Below are 13,302 nucleotides of genomic sequence, written 5' to 3' on the forward strand. Positions count from 1 at the left end.
GAAGACAAAATGTATCTGTCAGCCTTGACCAGGGTTGCCTGAGAAATTGGTGAATAAGAAAGGAAGGAGGTGGTCTTATATCACTGAGGAGAGGTTTACTAGTGATGATAGGTGGAAGCTTGTTGAGACCTCAGTGTCTGGGTCAACCTGTATAAACACAAGGGAATAAAAGGCATTTTAAGATTTAGGACTGGGACCTGCACGAAATAGGCCCTGATTGTAAATGGTACAGGTTGACCTTTAATACCTCCTAGAGATTTGAGGACTTAATATAGCAGCCTGAAAACTCAGGAAGAACTCTGTACATTTGGCCTCTATGTCCACAAGTATAGAGAATGTCTTACCTGAGACTTTTAGTGGAACTTGGACTCTGAGATGAACACCCATAAAGGGGGCTGCTGTTGGCCCTGAGCCCTGTCAGTCTTTAGCAGCAAGTTTAAGCAGATCTGTTGGCGATGAATCTGGCAGTGTTGACATTTCCTGTGAGGGCTGGAAGTTAGGCTTACCCACTCTCTGGTGGCTAGGACAGTCCAGTAGCCCTGGGGTAAGGTCTCAAAGAACACCAGGATGGGGCACTCTCTTGCCCAATGTCTTCTGCTGCATTTAAGGCATGATCCATGGGGAGGGCCAGGCAGCTCCACCTTGTGTCGGTTTACCTGTCTCAGAACTCCAAGTGTCACAAGTGTTGTTTCTGTTGTTGAAAACATGAAAAGCCATATTAGGATCTCTATGAGGTTTGAAGGTCAAATTTTGCCTTTTTGTTGTGGGATCTGGACTATAGTAGAAGGTATCTGTAGAATTGAGCAAGTATGAAGGAGTCAAATATAATCAACAAGGTATTTATGAGTTTAGCAATACAGATAGGCTGCAAAAAGGTTTAAGTTTGGCTTCTGCCACAGTGCTGGCCCTGCTGCCCTTTCTGAGCGGCCTGTAATGTAAACATGGTTTTGGCATTCCAGAGCAGAGAGCAAGCTTCATCGGGATGGCACATCGCTTTTTTCCAGGGTGTCACATAGCAGGCCATCATTTTACTGAAATTACATACTTAACAAAAAAGGCTTCAGTCTGCCCTCCCCCTTTTGGAGTATAATCTCATTTTAATGGAAACATTTTGCAGTAAAGGTTCACCAATCTTATGAATAAATCTACCAAAACTGATCTAATACTGTCAAATTCTGAACACATTTACTTCTTTTCAAACCTATTATTTGCAGTACTATAAACCAAGTCTCATGGTTTATGTCTGTGTCCCCCAGGCCTCATGAGTTTGCATTGTGTACTTGTGATTGGTTTATTGTCTGGTGCTTGGATTGATGGTGTCAGTGCTCAACCTACATAGGGGTGGAGCCAGGATGTGATGTAATGGCGGGAAGAAGGTGTGTCTTTCTCTTTGCTGGTTCTGAGCTTGCTGTCAGTGGCTGCCATGAACTGTGGTCCAGCCATGCCCACCTGTCTTGGAGCCAACTGAGTGTGGAGTGAAACCTCCAAAAACTGTAAGAAATAAACCTTTCCTTTCCCAACTTTGGGCCTCAGGTATTTTGTCTCAGCGATGAGTTAAAAAGTAACTAAGACACCAAGACAAATAAAATTCACATCCTCTCGAGCTTTCTACAACTTACTATATACCCTCAAGTTGAGCTTTTCCTATCTTCTTTCACATTCTGGCACAGCCAGACATTTTTACTTAAAGACAAAACCACTTTCTTGTCCCTCTTTTTTTTTTACTTATTAGCAGTCAATTACCTTTCCTCTCACTTCTCAGACAACATTAAAACTTTCAACAAAACCCTTGAAGTGATTTTTTTCAGTAGTTTAAAATATATTGAATCATTTCATGTGTTTTCACCACCTTCCTTGTTTTGGAAAAGAGCTAGTGGTTCCCAGCAAAAGTAATTTATAATTATTTTTAATTTTAGTTGTTAAACAGGAGATCCACGACAACATAGTACAATACAGGCAATAAGCCCAACACAGAACACCACTGGTGGTTTATAGCAAAAGGAATTGACAAATGACAATACTGTGTAATATAGGCAGTAAGCTTAACATAGAACATTATTGGTGGTTTATAGCAAAAGGAATTGATAAATATCTCTTAATTTTAGTCATTAAACAGGAGGTTATTGAAGGCTTCGATTGATAAACAAGGCTGGTAAAATTACCAGGCAGCCACTGTCCCGTGTTTATCAGCCAAAGTCTTATTTATTGCCAGCTTATTCAACCTTGATTAACTTGTTTGAAATTTGTAAAAAAAAAAAAAAAAAAAAAAAGCATCTCTGAGCAGAGCCACCAAGCTGCTGTTTATGTGTTTATGTTTAAAGCGGCGCCTGTGTTTGGGAGAAGCCTGCCTGGAAAATGTGCCTGGCTGGGAGATGTGCAGTGCCTAAGGCAGGATGGAAGTCTGAGGCCGGGTGGGGTGTGCCCAGGGTGGGGGCATTTGTCTTGGCTGGAACAAAAAAAAAAAGGCAGCAGAAACAATCTGAACTTTATATCTGAAAATGGGAACACAGTATCAGATCAGTAAGATGAACTGTCTGTTGTGACTTGCTGTGTTTGTCTCTGTGCTGGCAGCCAGAGCCGTGCCTGCAGACAGAGCCATACCTGCGCTTGGGGCAGGGGCTGGGATCTCTCTGGCATGCAGCACGTAGGTAGAACACACAGGGTGTTTAGGGCAGGCTGTGCACCAGGTTGGGGGTGGCACACGCAGAGTGTAGGCGGGGTGAGCATCCAGACGTAGCACGCAGGGCAGGGCTGGGACTGCCCTGGAAACATGCAAGGCAGCAGTGGTGGGCGTGTGGCACACGGGGGGGGGGGGGCAGAGCTGGGAGGCAGAGTTGGGACTCTCGTGAAGCTGGGACTGCTCCCAGAGGCATGACCAGTAGCCCACCGATGTGGAGCTGAGCCGCCACATGGAGCTGAAACTGCTCATGGGGCACGCGGATTAGGGCATGGCATTAGAACCGAACCCCATGCAGGTCCGCCACATGAGAGCTGAGATACCATGCAGAGTTGGGGTGCGGCGTGAAAGCTTAAGGCAGCTTAACGCAGTCCTGTGCATATCTCTCAACACTGGGCTCGTTTTCCATCTCGGCATGGAATGGGTCGGCGTGCATGGCAGGACGGGGGAAGGAAGCAGCGAGGAAACAAAAGGGACGGGGACACTGGTGGGAAAGGACACATTCCCAAAACAAAGGCTTAAAGATAGAGAGTTTTGTAAACTTGTCGTCAGTGTGATAAGCCATAGATAGGTATGGGGTTTTTTTTGGTGGGGGGGGACAGGAAATGGTTCCCAAGATAAAATCTGGTGTGGGGTCTAAGCCCATGGAGTTATAGCCAGATGAGACAACGGACCGTGGTCTGTCAAGTTTAAAGTCATCACTTTTTACTCTAGACCAATCAGTTATTATATGGTTCCAAAACTTTGTAATAATTGGCCGTCACCAATATATACAAGTGGATTTCATGTGGGTTCAGTAACAACTCTGCCCGTGAGAACCTAAAAAGCTCTGAAGGACGTGAGAGTCTCTCAGTGTGGGCTGGCCCAGGAAAGCTCTGCCTTGGGCTATCCGAACCCAAAGGACATGAGAGTCCTTCAGTGTGGACACAAGTTGCCCAGAAAGGCCCTGCCTTGGGCTACCTAAGGATGTGAGAGCTTTACTGGAACCCACGGAAAGGGGGAGAAAACCTGCCTGGGGCCTGGCCCAGCGGCAATCTCCGGGGGGTTGCTCACCTTGGTAAATTGTGTCGCTGTTTGGGAGCGAGCATCGACAAGTTTACAGCTCCCGAGTGTAGAAGTGAGGAATTAATGCAGGATGCAATCTGGTCCTGGTCCTGAACGGCAGGGGACTCAAACTGGGAAAAAGCCCCAGGAGTCCCTCTTCTGCTGTTCCAGGTCAGGGAACCATATGATAGAACTGTGGGGGACTGGCAGTGGCTGAAAAGATAAGAAGTATGAAATATAAATGACCTTTATTTTGAGAATGCGGGGAGAGACACCTCCAATCCCCTGGGGTGTGGTATGCCCCCCCCAGGGTCGGCGATTTCTCTGTGGAACACGTGGAGTGGGGGCACACATGTAGCTTAGGTTGGGGTGGTGCCTGAGGGGCATTAGGGATGCACAAGTAGCCCATTGGTATTCTTTTGGCGCCATAGGTAAACTCCTAGGGGTGGGGGAGATCGTGGCTCCTTGGTTCCAGCTGAGGCTTTTCCAGCTACAGTGTCCGGCCTGGGCCAAAACTTTCAGTACCCACCCACCCTGGCCTTAACTCATTACTGCCCAGGAGGCCCTGACCATGTCAGAGGCTCAGCAAAGAGGGTTAATACCTTGGTGACATCAGAGGTCAATCCCCACCTTTCTAGCTGCCCTGAAGGGATTCCTCCCCACCGCCTCTTCCTTCTCTTGCTCACTGGTGTAAGCGAAGGATTTGCTTGGGTTTCACTGGGGTTTAAAGAGGAGGCAAGTCAGTGTGCCCTCTCTACCTGCCTGCAGGAACCTGATGTCATTGTGACTCCAAAGAGCTCCAGTCCCTATCACCATTTATTTAATCAGTGCCTGCCATTAGCAGGCTCTTAATGGGGCAGGGTGGGTCGAAGTCAGTGCTGGAGAAACTATGGCACGCGTGCCACAGTGTGATGTTTGTTACTGAAAGATTCGCCATCCCTGGTCTAGGTTCTACCTTTGATGTGCTTAAAACAGAGTGTGACAAATAGAATCCAGAGGTGACCTCAAGTGACCTCCAGCACTGAAAAGGCAGATTCTCCCCAGCGTGGTTGGGAAGTTGTCCCCCGAGAGAAAAATCCCTGCACTGGACCTTGAAGGATGAGCCAGCTCTGTCCAAGTAGAAAAGGTGGGAAGGGTGTTCCAGACAGAGGGAACTGTGTGGGATCACAAGGCAGAGTGGCAGTGTGGGGACAAGGGGCATCCTGCCATGCGGAACAAAGTACCCAGGGAACAGATGAGGCCACAGGCTGAGAACTGTGGTGTCACACAAGCCCCTCCCTCAAGTCCAAGTTCAAGGTCCCCACTGTGCCCTGGAGCACGGCAGCACCACTCTGGGGGAAATACGGTAGCAGCTACCATGCTGCATCACCCCCAGAATCTGGCTGAGGTCGTCTCCTCACCAGACAGGAGAAGATAAGCCCAGTTCTGTTCATTCACCGCACAGGAGAGTGCCATGCCCATCTGTGCCAGGCACTCAAGATGCACACAGGAATGAAAGAAAACCCACCTGGGTCCTGCTCTCCTAGGTGCAGGGGCTGGAGGGGTGGCAGGGAGGGAGGGACAGATGCTTCTCACACAATACTGGTCTAACCAGCAGCTGAGATGTGTGCTAGCATACGAGACGGGGAGCACAGGCCCTAGCCTTGTGGGGGTCAGAGAGGGGGGAGACGGAAGGTGAGCTGGTGGGGGCACTGCATTCAGAAGATGAGAAGAAGATTTATGGGAGAGAAATGAGAAAAACACATCACAAACAGGGCTTAAGACAGCTTCCCAAAGCCCCAGAACAAGCCTAGCACAGCAGCAATCAAATGCTTCCAGGCCTGAAAGTCAGATTTCTCAGTTACCTCTTCAGATGAAAACATCAGTTCTAATCAGACACTTCAAGTTCCCAAGCCATGAGTTCCTCAAACTTAAAATGTCATTTCTTATAGACTCTAAGCTTCTTGGGGAAAGATCTAAGTCTTTTAGCTCCAAACAGCGCAGACCTAGCAAGGCTGAGGCACTTGGTCACTGTGTGTGAATGAATGACAAATGATTCGAAACTGAATCCCCTAGCTTCAGATCTACAGAAAAGAAGGCTTCCCAAGTCCGACCAAAAAGCCACGCCCAACCCCGTCAGAGAGGTGACCAAACTGTTTCCATCTCAGAGATCAGGGGCTGAAGGTGAGTGAGGGACAACCTAAGCCTGCCTCGAAACCCCAGAGACAGGAAAGAAGAGCCACTGTACCAATCCCCCTGTGACATGTGAGGCTCTACCCTGAGCCTCCTTCTCCCTCCCGCAGCAAGGATGTTGGTAACGAGGCTCAGAGCTGCAACACCCTTCCCCACCCCTTGCTCCCGGCTTCCTAATGTAATCCACACACAACTAGAAACTCCCGTACACAGCAGCCAAAAAGAGCACTACAGGAAGAGGGTGAGAGGCTGAGGCAGCCCCGGTACCGGGGCGGCAGCGCCGTCTTCTGTCCTAAGATATCCAGCATCAGACTTTGCGCAGCGGTAGGGCCGAACTGATCACCAGGACTGTTTCGGGCACGTTTGCAATCTCAATTGTTTTCATCTTAAGCTAGCATTTGTTCATTCATTCATTCATTCAGCATGGATCCCTGAGTCACCATAGAGTAGGTACTGGCAAAACACTGTGAGATTCAGAGATGAATATGCACAATCAGCCCCAGTTTTGATCTTCAGAGATGGCGCAAGTAAAACAGTTTCCCAGGCAGAGTCAGAGCCCACATTCACTAATGCATACCAACAAAAAAAGGGTGCAGCTATAGCTGAGGCCAGTCACCCCACTTCATCCCGCTGCTGCCCTGACAGTGGGAACAACACCCACAATCACATCTCCAGTCCAGTTGCTGCTGGGAGGAGCTCTCCTGAGGAGCAGGGGCTGTCGGTGGTCTTACAGAGAATAATCACAGCAGCAGCCCTGTTTTGCCCTCAGCCTAGTGCAACAAGAACAGCGCTTTGTGTTTTGAGAAGCACTTTCACATGGCATTGAGTTAGAAAGACACCAACACCCTCAGATGCTGACATCTTCATTCTGCAGACAGGAATGGAAGCACAAAGATCGGAAGTAACTCAGAAAGGTGCCCTCAGTCTAAAAGGGACAGAGCGGGCACTCCGAACCCTGGAATTCCCTCATTCTTTCCAAGATGAAGACCCAGGAGGCCAAACCCAAGTTGCCTGAGCAATTGTGGAGTAATCATAGAGCCAATTGTAGAGTTCCATTTCACTGTCTCACAGCTGTAAATTTTCCAGCAAATTGTGCTTTGGAGTGAAGCCTTTGCACTGGCCAGTGTGCAGGGAAGACAAGGTGATTTTACAAGGAGACTCCTTCACTGATCTACTAAGGATCACGAAGAAAGGAAAATTATGGGCAAACTGAAACAAACTTTCAAGAAAAATACAGCAAAGTTTCATAGCTAAGGCTGCCCAGGAAAAACACCTAAATTGCCATGAGATCGTAAAGGGTAGAAAACCAATTTAGAGAGAGAAATTTTTGAGTGAATGGAGATGAGTCTTACTGGGCAGAGGAAACAGAAGGCCCAGGCTAGCGGCTGGCTCTTTTGAGCCAGACCCTGGAGAAGAATCGTAGAGTCACATAGCTCAGTGGCTGCACCCAGTGAGTCTGGTCTCATGCCCCACTGAAATCTCACGCAGCTCTCCATACGAAGCCCCGGGATTGGAGGGCTGCGGCCCCACCCACTCCTGCACTGTCCCCACCTCTCGCCCTGGGGAGAGGGTCTGTCCAAAGCCCAAGGGTGCCAGAGACCACACCTAGGCCCGCTCTGCCTGCTGTCAGAATATCCTTCACAGTACAGCTTCTGCACATGCGCCTCTCCTAGGAGAGACGGTTTAAAGGACCGTGTTTACCCTTGCCCCTCCGTTGGTCTTTGCTTTCTGTCCTGCATCTTCTGCCCTCTCTTCAGAGAGCATTCACATAGGTCAGATGACATCACTTCAGGGTCCCCCTAAATGTCCTGGCCACTTTCCTGAAGTGCATTTAGTCCACAGTTTGCCCTCTTGCTGTCAGGCCTGTTGGCCTACAAAACCACCAAAATAGCTACCATCCGTTCAGCCCTGTCACCTACATGCCAGGCTCTCTACAAAACTCTTTCCCATTAATAATGAATAGTGCTTGAGTATCTACTATGTCAAGCACTTACCAGGTTCTATTGTAATATTGTTATTAATTATTAAGAGCAATAAAATATTATCTGCTCCATGGAGATGAGGTCATTGCCTCTTGTCCACTGCTGTGTCTCCAGGCTACCACCACAGCCCCTCACTCAATGAATAAAGTATTATTATTATTATTATTATTATTATTGTTATTGTTACAGCTGATAGTTCCTATACCAGGCAATGCACTACTTGGTACCCATTAGGAAGAAGACAGTGAAAGTCTCTCTCTGTTTCTCTGTCTCTCTGACTCTCTGTCTCTCTCTGTCTCTGCCTCTCTCTCTGTCTCTCTCTGTCTCTCTGTCTCTCTCTGTCTCTCTCTCTCTCTCTCTCATGAAATCAAGGTCCTCAGTGGTTAGTAACTCACCTAAAGCCTCAGGCCAGTGACCAACAGAGGAAGGATTCAGACCCAGGAGGTGGGATTTCAGAGCCTGAGTTCTATCCGCCATCTAACACCCCCAAACATCCTAGCAAATGGCATTCCAGTGAGGAAAAACTCCATGAGGCATTCGCAGAGTTACATGAGTGGGCAGAAAAATGGGAAAGGAACTTCAGGTTATGCAACCTCACAGTAATAATGCAGAGAAGTCCCGGAAGCACCACTGCAGCTCTATTTATAAGATCATGAATTCAGGCTCCCAGGAGAGCGATCTAGATTAGCTGAGACCTTTGTGGGCACACGCTGCAGCAGCCAAGCCAGGTGGTTATCATCAGAGCATCCCGCCCACGCCTGCCCTCAGATGCAACTCCAGCGCTGACCCTCCGTGATGCTGAGTACAGTCTGCTCCCAGTCACCAGGGTGATGGGAGCAGATGGAACCATTGTCCACTTATTAAACTCCATTTCAAGCACCAAGCCAAGACCATCAGATGCATAATCTTAATCTCCACCAATGACCTTTCAAAGTATTCTTCCCATTTGACAGACTAATAAACTGAGACTGAGAAAACTTTACAAACTTACAAAAGACAGGCATGACTGAGAAAGGCAGGGCTTGGGCCAGGGGTTTAGCTCAACAGTGTAAGTGTCTGCCTGGCAAGCATGAGCTCGTGAGTTCAATCCCTGGAACCAAAAAGGAAGGAAGGAAGGAAAGATAGAAAGAAAGAAAGAAAGAAAGAAAGAAAGAAAGAAAGAAAGAAAGAAAAAGGCAGAGCTGGATTTGGGTCAGTGTATCTGCTCAAGAGAGGGCACAAGGAGCATCCCCTTCTGATCCCCCAATGGAGCCACAGGGATTAGAAGACTGTCACCCCCACCCCTGCACTGCCTCCACCTCCCAGCACTTTGGGCCGAGGGGTGCTCCACCCAAAGCCCAGGGGTGCTGAGACCCATCAAACCACAAAGACTAAGCAAGGGGCACCACACACTAGCCTGGGAGACCATCAAAGTACCAGAGGAGTTTCAGGAGGGCTTGAAAAGGCACACTTGTACCCAGCGTGTGGCACAGCTTACACAATCACTGCTCACTACTGTCATCTCCTGAGGTCAGATTTATCACACCCACACTGCAGAGCTGGGGAGACTCAACCTCAGAAACAAAGACTGCGCCAGGATGCTCAGCAAAGCAATACAGAAGCAGACCCTCGACCACCACACTCTGTCCCCTCTCCCCATCTTCCTTCTCACCATCAAAGCTTAAGCATAAACTCTACAGAACTATTTTATAAACCTCAGGCAGCATCTCAGATGGAAGGTAAATCACACTGTTTGGAGAATTCTGCTAAGTTTTAAGCTTCATCAGCACTTCCCAAAACACTGTGTGACCCCTGGTGGCTCTCCAGAGTCCCTTTCCTTCTCTGGTTAGAAATAATCCTTAGATACGCAGAGGGAGAATCAGCTTCCTTCCCATCAGATCCTGATGGCAATGCAAAGTGGACTCAGATGGTGGGCTTCCACCACCTCGGGAAGAGAAAAACTGAACAAAGCAGGACAGTAGAGAACTTAGAAGGGTGGGGAGAAGGAACTGCTTCCCCCGGGACAGGGACCAACAGAAGCTCTTGATCTCATGGACTCCTAGGGGATACTTAGCATCTCCCCACCAGGGAGAAAGTGTGCCTGATGGGGTCCCTGGGCTGTCTGCAGGTCGGTTCCACCCACTGGGCCCGTACTGATGTCTCACTCCCTGTCCTGCCATTTGACTTGAGAAGAAAAATCATCACACCAGAGCCTCAGATTCTCCATTTGGGAGACAGAATAATCACCTCTCTGCCATCTTCCAGGGCTCTGCCTAGAGTTAAGAGCCGTGCCCAAACACAAAGGCTAATTCTTAAATGACAGAGCTGAGTAGCTGACTGGCAGCAGGACAATACAGGTCACCTGACACCTCTCGCCTGCCCCAGGCTCTGCCCTGGAGCTATTGTACCCTGGGAGGGGGGCTGAGGTCCCTGGCTCAAGTTGCCAACAGGTCAGCACCTATGTGGCTTTGAACAAGACAAAATGGTTTCTAATGTAGCACCGAAGGCTGACACTAGACGTAAGGGAAAATATGTGGCTGTAAGTAAGGACATTACAGCCAGAGTTTGGGGCAGAATTTGCAAGAATGCTTCCAAAGGTTCCTTGTGTGGAGCCAGGGACCTGCCTGCAGACAAGGTCACAAGTCAGAGGCTCCTTAGAAGTCAGCGTGGTTGTCACCTCTGAGAACCTTCCCCACCACTCTGCTCTGCTGCCTCACAGCCAGGCCTGGGAAATGCAGCCCCTTCCCCATCCTGATCACACGGCCCTCCACGTCCTCCTCCCGATACCTTACCTGTCATGACTGAGGCACCCAAGAGACAGGATCCTGCGTGCCGCCTGGCAAAGGCGTCAGACTCCCTACCACTGAGGCTGGTGGACAGGACACTGCTCCGGGCGGGTCGGGGTGGGATGTAGGTCGGGGCTCAGAGATTACGAGGCCACCCAGAGAAGCCCCTGCGTGCCCACGCCAGCTGCGCCCCAGCCCCACTCCGAGCTCACTGTGAGCAGCCGTGGGTCTCTTGGCTCACCCAGAGGACGTTCCCCACCCCGTCCCTTGGGCTCCCCCCACTGCTTTGCCACTGGTCTCAGCAACCTAGCTGCCACCTGCCAGAGCCTCAGAGGACCTGGTTATCTCATCACCTAGCAACAGCAGCATCTCTGGCTCTTGGTTTTCCCTCTGAGATCATGGAAAGCCAGGGTTTGTCTCCCCACAGGAGCTGGAAGCTGCTAAGGCCGTGGGAGGGCTAGAAAGCCCTCTTTAAGGCACCCCTCATTTTTCCCCTTTGTCCACACCCCAGTTATTCCAGCTCTGCCCTGACCGACTTCTCTCCAGAGTCAGCACTGCAGGGAGGAAGTGAGGCCCAAGGCCCCGAGGCAGGCCGCTCCGCAAGGACAGCAGACAGAGGAACTGTTTCCTCTGTTTCCTTGGCCTCCGTGAGCTGTCACCTCTTCACCTCATTATTAGCCTGCCGGAATACTAGCTTGTTTCACTGTGAGGTTATTCACTCTTTATCTGCTATCATGTCTGAAAGACAATTTCCAGTTACCTGGCAGGGACCTGAGGTCCGGAGACGTATAACCACGGCTAACAGGAAGTCAGAAGATGCTGGTTCTTTGTGGCGTTTGTGTAGCATCCTAAACCTTCTATCCTAAACCTCCTATCCCCTATGAGCAGGGGCTCCCGTCATCTCTGAACTGAAAGGGAATCAGGATTCTAAGAGGTCTGTTTGCCATTTGCAGCCTGGAAAAGGCATCAGACTGCCTCTCATCCAAGCTAGCAAACAGGGCACCACTGGGGGCAGTCGGGGTGGGGTGGGACGCAGGTCAGGGTTCAGAGTGTGGGAAGCCACTTCAAGGAGCCCAGGAGCCCCAAGATCTAAAAACATAATGGGGGGGGGGGCATTTAGATAAGAAAGGTCATGGAAGAGGGAAGAAGAGATGCCAGCACCAATAAACACCCTCCCTCCTGCCCAGCGCGGCAGTAAGACTCCATCGTGGGGAGGTGGAGACTCAGAAGGACCCAGTACCAGCTACTGTCACTCGCCTAATGGGTTTCTGAAATTTCAAGGAACTGAAAACAACAGTCCCCACGCCCCCAGAAGCCTACCCCCAAGGGCTGGTCTCTTATTTGCTGTGTAGCAGCTACTTAACAAATATGAGCCTTGGCTTCTTCCTCTGTAAATGGGGATAATTTCTCAAGGTCATCCCAAGGACATCATTTATGAAAGAAGACTATTGTATAGCAATATTCAGCTGCAATGGTTAATTGTTCGACCTCCACATCTGGGTTCTGGAGTGATGCCTTTCAGCTGCCAATGACCAACTTAAAAGAAAGGAAGGAAGATAGGAAAATAGGAAGGGAGGGAGGGAGGGAGAGTCTGAGCTAATCAGACAAGGCAGACACTCTTCAGCCGTCAACTTCCCACCCAGCTCTAACTCCCCCTCACCACCGGCCTTCTCCAGCCTGGGCCCTCCTGCGCCCCAGGCCTGGGCATTCCTGCTCTTCTACTGTCCTCCACAGAGCAGGAGGACACTGACTAGACTACACCTGTGAGTCAGGGCTCTGCAGCAGACTGAATCAGCAGAGTGGACAGTCCCAGCCTCCCAGCAGCCTGGACAGAAAGGAAAATGTCAGTGCCTTCACTGGAGGTGGGCTGGGGCCGGGACCTAGGTTCAAGTTGAAAAGATGTTTCTAGAAAGACAGAAGAGTCTCAGGTGGTCTTTGCTGACTTCTCAACCTCTCTTCCCTCTGTCAATGCCATCACAAGACACTTCTGTTTGGCCTCGGTGGGAGTGGCCTGGTGACCGGCTCTCTATTCTCATCTGGTGTCCACTTGTCTCAGCCCAAATCTCTCTTCTCCTCAGCCCAGAATTTATTCTTGGCTGAGAGGGGATGGGACTGGCTATAAGTTCCTGGCTCTATGTGGATCAAGAGGGCATTGATTGTCCCCAAACGCCACTCACAGGCCTAAACCGTACCTACCTCCTTGGTCTTTAGCCCTGATACCCGTGACCCACAGCACTCCTTTTCCCAGAGATCCTCTGTGATCTCTCTGTGTCAGTGATGTTTACCCATGAACTTCAAGAAAACCCAAGGAATGCTCTACTCAGTGGAAGAACCTAGGCTTCATGATAGTCAGAGAAAGCAGTAGAGGGCCTAGGGTGACCTCCACTGACCACTCCACAGCCACTGGCTTCTTCTTTTCTGTCTTAACCCTGGGTGTACAGCGCTGGATAAAGCATGGCCTTTAACGAGGGCGGTTTTCACTCTTGGCCCATGCGGGGCCCATTTGAAACTCTAGCAGCAGTGAGTTTAACTTCATACACCCCAACAAATCCTAGGGCTTCAATAACGACCTCCATCTATTCACAAGATCCCTCTTCCTCTCTCACATGCCCATCCGTGCCCCAGTGAGGTAGGAGGGAAGGCCTCTTCCACTTTTTAACTT

The 13,302-nt window shown here is 49.8% G+C and overlaps 1 protein-coding gene across 3 annotated transcripts in view; it reads left to right on the forward strand.

Annotated features, from left to right (window-relative positions):
- Positions 1–13,302, forward strand: part of Tmprss4 (transmembrane serine protease 4) — a 40,292-nt gene that overhangs the window by 3,346 nt on the left and 23,644 nt on the right. The gene's annotated exons all lie outside the window — the stretch shown is intronic.

Source organism: Cavia porcellus, unplaced genomic scaffold, assembly GCF_034190915.1.
Source record: "Cavia porcellus strain 051 isolate PalLab524CR breed Dunkin Hartley unplaced genomic scaffold, mCavPor4.1 scaffold_9, whole genome shotgun sequence".
Lineage (NCBI taxonomy): Eukaryota > Metazoa > Chordata > Mammalia > Rodentia > Caviidae > Cavia > Cavia porcellus.